The 7,866-nt window shown below is 43.7% G+C and overlaps 1 pseudogene; it reads right to left on the bottom strand.

Annotated features, from left to right (window-relative positions):
• Nucleotides 1–927: 927 nt before the first annotated feature.
• Nucleotides 928–1,607, bottom strand: LOC101969250 (sepiapterin reductase pseudogene; annotated as a pseudogene).
• Between the last annotated feature and the right edge of the window lie 6,259 nt (nt 1,608–7,866).

The following is a 7,866-nucleotide window of genomic DNA, read 5'->3' as shown; positions in this document are numbered from 1 at the left end:
TAAATTCTCACTTGGTCACCCTAATGCTCTTATGACATGTGTCCTGAGACAAATAAAGGAGGAAGGATTCTGCAATTGGAATCCAGGCTTCTTTGTAATGCAAACCTCAGATGAGTTTGTGTCTGGAATCAGAGGACAGGTGATACCCAGGCTCATGCAGGAAAGGGAGTGGCAAGTGGGGAAGGTGACTTCCCAAAAGTGGGGGGAAGGGAGTTCCTAGTTATTTAACACTTACTATGCCCCAGGCCAGAGGTGTTTAGCTGTGTGTCCACCTCCCTCTTCTTATCCAGGGGAGACAACTGGTAGATCCCAACACTTTTTTTTTTTTTTTTTAAGACTGAGCTGTGTTTTATTTGTATCTGCCTTCTTTGTGTACATACACTCCCAACCTAGAGAGAAGAGGGGTTCTAAAGGAAAGAAGGCATCAGGATAAGGACAGGAAATTCAACAGAAGCTCCCATTATCCTGAGCAAGGAGCATCTCCGTGGGCTGGAAACTCTTCTGCCCTCCTTTCCCTCCAGGCCACCTGTGAATCTGCACGGGCCCTCAGGCTTCACATTAGATCAGTCCTCTTTTCCCACAGACTAGCTGAGGGCAAGAGACTCAACTTTTTTCTTCAGTGTTTCAGCTGCTTTTCCTGCTCTTCCTATCCCTAAAATTCTGTCCCTGGGGATAGAGAACTACAACACCCATAACCTCTCTCCAGGCCTCCTTATCATCCAGGCTGCATGACACAGATCCTATCAACTGGTGACAGCAGCCACTCCCATTGGTTGCCTTTGAGGGCAGGGCAGTAGGTATGAGTAGTCTGCATTGGACAGGGTTGGCAGGGCCTTTGTGAAAGGGTTTGGGTAGCCACAGGGCTCATGGGATGTGCCCCAAAGTAGAAGCCAAAAGGCCCAAGAAGTCAAGGACATGATCTATTTACTAGAAGGACACATGGGCTCCAGACTCCAATGTGTCTGCTTGTGGCAAGTTCAGTAGTTTCCAGGCAATCCACCAGCATCAACATTGTCTTCAGATCTGTGGCCTTTTTCATAAACCTGAATCTACAAAGGTCTCCTGGGCTAACTGCTGCAGGTCTGTGTCCAGGACACCTGGGTCATAGCTCAGCATCCTCACACTAGGTTCCTCGGCAGCCAGGACCTGGAACATCATTGCACCTAGCAGCCTTCCCTGCACAGTACAACACCCTGCCCTTAAAAGGCTTCAGGACACAGGTGGAATAGATGTTAATCACAGTCCTACTCAAGCCAGGACAGTCCTGGAAGGCCTTCAGGAGGCTGGAGGTCAGGCAGAGTGTGGAAGTTCATAGCCCAGTAGCTGTTTGCTACAGCTGGGTCATTCAGGTTCAGGAAGCCTTTGGAAAATCCCCAAGAGTGGCCACATCATTTATAAACAGCAATCGCTGAAGCCCTTCGGGTCTGGGGAGGTCATGTGGGGATGAGAGCAGCTGTTGCAAGCCAGCATCAAGCCCAGGTGGGCATCTGCACCACCTGCAGGCCAGGATGCTCCTTGACCAGAGCAGCCTCCAGCTGCAGTAGCACCTCCGGGTTCCTGGCAGTTAGGAACAACACGGAGCTGGGTGAAAACAGCAGGCCTAGCATGCGGTGGCTAGCCCAGAAGGCCCTGGTGAGTATGCATACTGTGCAGTTGTGTCCCGTCCGGCAGGACACATCAACGTGGGCAGCGAACCTAGATGGGGAGGAATGAAGGGACAAGAGACCCCAAAGGTGACAGCAAGACAAAAGTTCTGATCAAGCTGCAAACTTTTATTGTTCACACAAGGGTATTTATATGCTGGGGATGGGGAAGCTCTCTAATCAGCAATTGCTGGGTGGGTATTCATATGCTAGGGATGGGGAAGGTCTCTGCAATTGCTGGATGTGGGTGGTAAAACTGCCAGCTGCAAAATGTCTGATGATCCTGATAACCGCAGGATGTTCCAGGGAGATATGTAGCTGCAGGATGCCTTCAGGGCAGAATGTCTCCCAGGGGGCTGTCAGGCTAATCTTTGAAGGAGAATTTCCTTCTAGTTCCCGACACAGCTGAAGCACCCTTCCTTGAGACTCCCATGTTCCATGCCACTGCTCTACACTGGCTAGAGCTCAGATCTCATCGCAATACTCTTTGCCACTAACTTTCTCAACGCATTGATCTGGGCAGACACTGCCAGTGAAGGAAGCTACAGCCTGAGTTGTTGGACTCTCTCAGTTTATTGCCTCTTTCAGTTCTCACCATGGCCCAACAGTGGTGTTCCCATTTTACCAAGAGGAAGCCAAGATTCCCGAGATTAAGCCAATTCCTCCCAAGCACTCATCAGTAGAAGCAGGATTAAAATCCACTCTCTCCTCAAACCTGGAGACCACGAGAGAGAAATGATTCCATTGCAGTGGCCCCTGTGGAGCTCCACAGTGCTTTTGGAAATGTACCTTTCTTCTTGTTCTCGTACCACATTAACACTAGGGCCTGGCTCCTTTAAGTCACACTCATCAGAATAAGTGTCTCCCCATTCCCCACTCCCATCCACCCTCCCCTGCCTTAGAAGAATCCTAAGACCTTTGCAGAGGCCACTGACAAGTTGGGGATGGAAGGACAGGCTCCTAGACACTATTGGTCTCACATCTTTTCCTTGTCCTCCAGACTGGCCAGGAGCCAACAGGGAAAGGGCACAGGGAAGTAGGCTCTTGGGAACTTTCCAGTGAGACTTAAAGGGAAATTTCTCAGCTTTTGGGGAAATTTCCAAAAGCATTAGTCTAATTAAGCTAGTTTCTATATGGCCCTGGCCATCCTAGGTTGCAAGTGAAACAGAGTATGTAGTGGCACCCCCTCCTCCACAGAACATCTTAACTAAGCTTCTCCAGAAATCTTCACCATCATTGATTTTAGGACTATACGCAAAAGAGTCTCTACAGAAAAGTTCAATGTAGGTAAACTTCCTATTTTCCTGTTGATCTATTTTACTTGGCTACTGGCCTGGAAGAAATCAGCACGCCAGGTGCTGAACATCCCTTTGCTTATTTTTCACAAATATGTACCCAGTATAGTAGTTTGTAGAAGTGTGTTTGCAAATGCCTCTGGCCTTGAGCTGAGCTTCACAAAGATGTCTACATTTCTAAGAGAAGTTACCAATTGGGCTCCATGGTAACAATTGGCAGGGGGAGGAAAGAAAGGGAAGAAGAAGCTATCCCCTTCTCAGGTGTTGTCCTTGAAGGGTTAACTTGCCCAAAACAGTGAAAGAAGAAAGGCTGCTTTTCTGTGAACTTCTGCAGACTGAACTTCTGAGCCCCTCCCTTTATATGCTGGGTATAAAGTTCTGAAACTACCTGAACTCGGGCTTCAGGGGATTAATTGATTACAGCGAAAGCTGTACCCTCTGAATTTGGCTGCAGACAAATAAAACTGTTTCCTGCTATCTTTGGTGCCTTACCTTGTCTGTCCCCTACAACAAGTAAAGTCAAATTTGAACCCATATCTTGGAGCCCCATGGGAAAGAGAATATTTTAAAGCTATGTCAGTCATTTGAACTCTAGTGTGAATGAGTTTCCCTGTTCATTTTCCCAGAAACTAAGGAGAGAGCTCAAAGCCTGAAGGCCTTATGGGGAGCAGGTATCAACCTGGGAGAAACAGAATGTAGGTTCAAGCCCAGTTTCTTCCATGAGTTAGTGGAATGACTAATAATCTACTCCTCTAAGACTCAGTTTCCTAATCCCCCAAATGGGAAAGTAGTAAGTACAGGGTCATTGTGATTGATGGATAGAGACACCTGAGTGAAGACACCCAGCACGCAGTAGGAACTCAATCATTGTACTTGCTGGCTTGCATGTGCAGGGGTAAGAAGATGTGATACTTTACCTCACCCATCTCAAGATGCATAGCTGGGGTTCCTATAACAAAAGGCAGAGAAAAGCATGAAGATCTTATTTATTTAAAGTTTTATGCAACATAGAAACTATCATAAATGAAGACACAAAGACCAAGAGATAATGATTTTTATCTTTTGGTTTGATCAAGAATGGAAGCTATGTAGAATGATCTAGTGGTAATGGACTAAGGAGGGGACCCATCAAGGCCTGTCTGTTCACATTCCTCCAGACCTCTCTGTGCAGCATTCCTTCCTCCTGGAATAGGGCAGGGACATCAGACACTTGGGAGTCTTCAGAGAGTGTCATTTTTATATTTTATGATTTGTTGGGGGTAGGGAGGAATTCTACTTTTTGTAACCTGGGGAGAAATGAAAGAAAAAAGAACAGGAGAAGTTCAGAAAGAATGTTTTGCTTCTGAGGCCCTTTCAATCTCCTTCAAAGTGCTCAGTAATCCAGAGCATGGGTAATGCGGGTGTGTGTGTGTGTGTGTGTGTGTGTGTGTGTGTGTGTGTGTGTGTGTCTGATATTGGGCTGGAACCCAGGGCCTCCACAAGCTAGACAAGCACTCCACCACTGAGCAACATACCCTGCCTTTTAAAAAATTTTTTTGATTCAGGGTCTCACTCAGTTGCCCAGGCTGGTCTTGAACTTTGGATCCTCCTTCCTCAGCATCCTAAATCACTGGGATTACAGGCATACACTACCACACCTGGCCTGGAATATTGTGTTCTGAGATTCAACACTTGCTCTTCCTTCCTTCTTTCATTCCTTCCTTTGTTCTTTCGTTCTTCCCTCCCTTCCTTCTTTCTTCCCTCCCTCCCTTGATTTCTTAAAGGGCCTCCAGCCTAGCCAACAGAGGGAAGTTGCCCATGTCAGAGCTGCTCCAGGGCAAGCCTAGACAGCAGTCTCAGTACATTGAGAGGCTCTGGCAGAGTTCTGAGTGTCCTGTTTGAGACCAAAGCTAAAGCTTTGGAGTGGGGCTTCCATTGAGTTATCTGAGACTGAACTTGACAGTACATTTGTTACCGCTGTTGACCGGTGACGAGTCCTTGCTTCCCTGATGTTGAAGAATAACACCAAAGAAGAACGCCGAGGCAAGGTCAGAGTAGAAATTAGAAGTTTATTATAGGACAGCAGAAAAGACTTCTCCCGGAGGAAGAAGGGGACCCAAGAGGTGGAATCCGTGGAAGTGCAGTTGTTTCCTCTTTTTATAGTTTTGGTGATGAAATGTAAGTTGGAAGGGTTAGGACACAGGTGGGCCAAATGGGCAGGAAGGACTTTTGGGATGGGCTTATCACTTCTCTAGGATGGGCTATCTCCAAATCTGTTGGGGGCTGTTTCCTGGGCTCCATTAACATTTCTTTGAGGTGGACTTTGGCCTAGGGCCTTTTTGGGACTTCATTAACATTCCATGAGTTGTCCTGCGTTTCCTGGAATCATTCCCAGCATGACCTCCATTTTAGATTTCACTCGGTATTAGACCCATCTAACTACAGACTACCTAACTTTAAATCTGGCTTCACATTGACATCATCATCAGAATCATCTTTGCCAATGGGGTTTGGACCTGAGGTCAGTAACCTGAAATAGGGTGAGGAGAGAGCTCTTCACCTTGCTAGTCTCTAGGGAGGGACAGGCAGGACTAGACACTGGTCCTTGCCCTATAGCTCAAGGAGCATCCCCTATCTGGGGGAATCAGGGATATCCTAACTGGTAATAAGAAAAAATATGAGAGAGTCAAGGCAAGCTTGTCAGGCACCAAAGTAAAGTAGGCAGGATTGCCCTTCCACCTCACTGATTATAGTTATGACTATACAAAACCTCACTATATATGCTGGGGGTGGAGGGGAATGAGTCATAAACAAAACTAAAAGGAAACAAAAAATTAAGAAAATTGATTTGTTAAACATGTAACAGACAAGGAAATAGTATTGTTTTTATTCAGAAAATTTCCACACAAATTAAAGATAAATATCCGAATGGATAATAGACAAAGTATGGGTAGGTGAGTCACAAAAGAATTTACAAATAATAATAAACATCTTAATATACACCCAACCTCACTAGAAATTACAACAATTAAAATTAAAGTAAGAATATATATTAAAACTCTCATATTGGCTAAGATGAAAGATTTTTAAGTGCCCAGAGTAGGCATGCTTGTGTAGAAATGACACACAAACAGTCCTAGGTGGGGTATAAATTGGAATAAATCTTTTGAGAGCAATTGATCAGACTACTGCAAAATTCTTTCTTTGCTTTTATTCAGAAATTCTATTGAAGAATTAATCCTACAAAGCAACTAAGAAAGAAATCCAATAAGGTGATCCAATGTTGCCACTTATAATATGGAAAAATCAGAAGCACACTAAATGTTGAATAGAGTATGGTAACTACCATTATGGCAATTTCAAACAATGAAATGTCTCCTAGGCATTAAAAATTACGCCAGGGGCTGGGGTTGTAGCTCAGTGGTAAAGCACTTGCCTAGCATGTGTGAGACAATGGGTTTGATCCTAGGCACCACATAAAAATAAATAAATAAAATAAAGATATTTGTGCCCATCTACAACTAAAAAAAAAGATTATGTCAGGACTGAGCACAGTGGCTCATGGAATGGATCACCTGTAATCTCATGACTTGAGAGGTTGAGATAGGAGGATCTCAAATTCTAGGCCAACCGTAGCAATTTAGCTAGATCCTCAGCAACTTAGTGAGACCCTTTCTCAAAATAAACAAATAAAAATGATTAGGGATGAAGCTCAGTGGCAAAAATGCCCCTGGATTCAATTCCCAGTACAAAAAATAAAATAAAGTCATGTCAGGACAGGGTATCTGTTGACATGTGAAAACTTATATATTATTAAACAAGAAAAAGATAAAATATTACACCATGGACTTATTTTTGTAGAAAATGTGTGTGTGTGTGTGTGTGTGTGTGTGTGTGTGTGTGTGTGTGTTGAAAAAATAAAGAACACCACCTGGAGGTCAAAAGAGGAAGACCACTTGAATCCAGGAGTTTGAGGCCAGCCTGGGCAATAGAGCAAAACTGTTTCAGGCTGGCATGACGGCACACTCCTATAATCAGATTGACTCTGGAGGCTGTGGTAGGAGGATTGCAAATTTGAGGCCAGACAGCAATTTAGCGAGGCCCTGTCACAAAAGAAAAAAATCCTCTTTTAAAAAAAAAATATATATATATTTATATTTATATATTTATATTTATTTTTTATTTATTTAGGATAAAGAAATTGTACCTGTACTGAACATGTGCAGACTTAATTTTTTTCATTATTCCTTAAACAAAATAGTGTAACACTATTGGTGGGATTGTAAATTAGTCCAACTGCTATGGAAATTAGTATGGAGATAGTAGGCATGGGGGCTGGGGTTGTCACTCAGAGATAGAGTGCTTGCCTAGCATGGGTTCCATCCTCAGCACTACATAAAGTAAAAATAAAGACATTGTATCCACCTATAATTAAAAAATAAATATTTTTAAAAAAGAGTAGGCATGGAACCACCATATGACCAGCTATACCACTCCTCAGTATTTATCCTAAACAATTAAAGTCACCATACAATACTGATACATGCATACCCAGGTTTACAGCAGCACAATCCACAATAGTCCAACTGTGGAACTGGCTGGGTGTCCATCAATGGATGAATATATAAAGAAAATGTGGTATATATACAAAATGGAGTTTTATTTAGCTATAAAGAAAAATGAAACTATGCCTCTTGCAAAAAAATGGATGGAACTGGAGATCATTATGTAAATTAAAATAAGCCAAACTCAGACTGCAAGTTTCTTGTTTTCTCTCATATGTGAAAGCTGGAGAGCAAAAAGGAAAAGAAGGGCCGGGGCACAGGAATCTTATGAAAATCAAAGGGAGATTAGTAGAATAAAAGGACCAGGGGTGGGAGGCAGGGTGGAAGGAGGGAATGCTGGGGAGTGATATTTGCCATATTATATTGTTATATGTGTACATGTAC

Source organism: Ictidomys tridecemlineatus, chromosome 5, assembly GCF_052094955.1.
Source record: "Ictidomys tridecemlineatus isolate mIctTri1 chromosome 5, mIctTri1.hap1, whole genome shotgun sequence".
Taxonomy (NCBI): domain Eukaryota; kingdom Metazoa; phylum Chordata; class Mammalia; order Rodentia; family Sciuridae; genus Ictidomys; species Ictidomys tridecemlineatus.
Note: the sequence above shows the minus strand (reverse complement) of the source record. Positions and strands in the feature narration are given on the sequence as shown.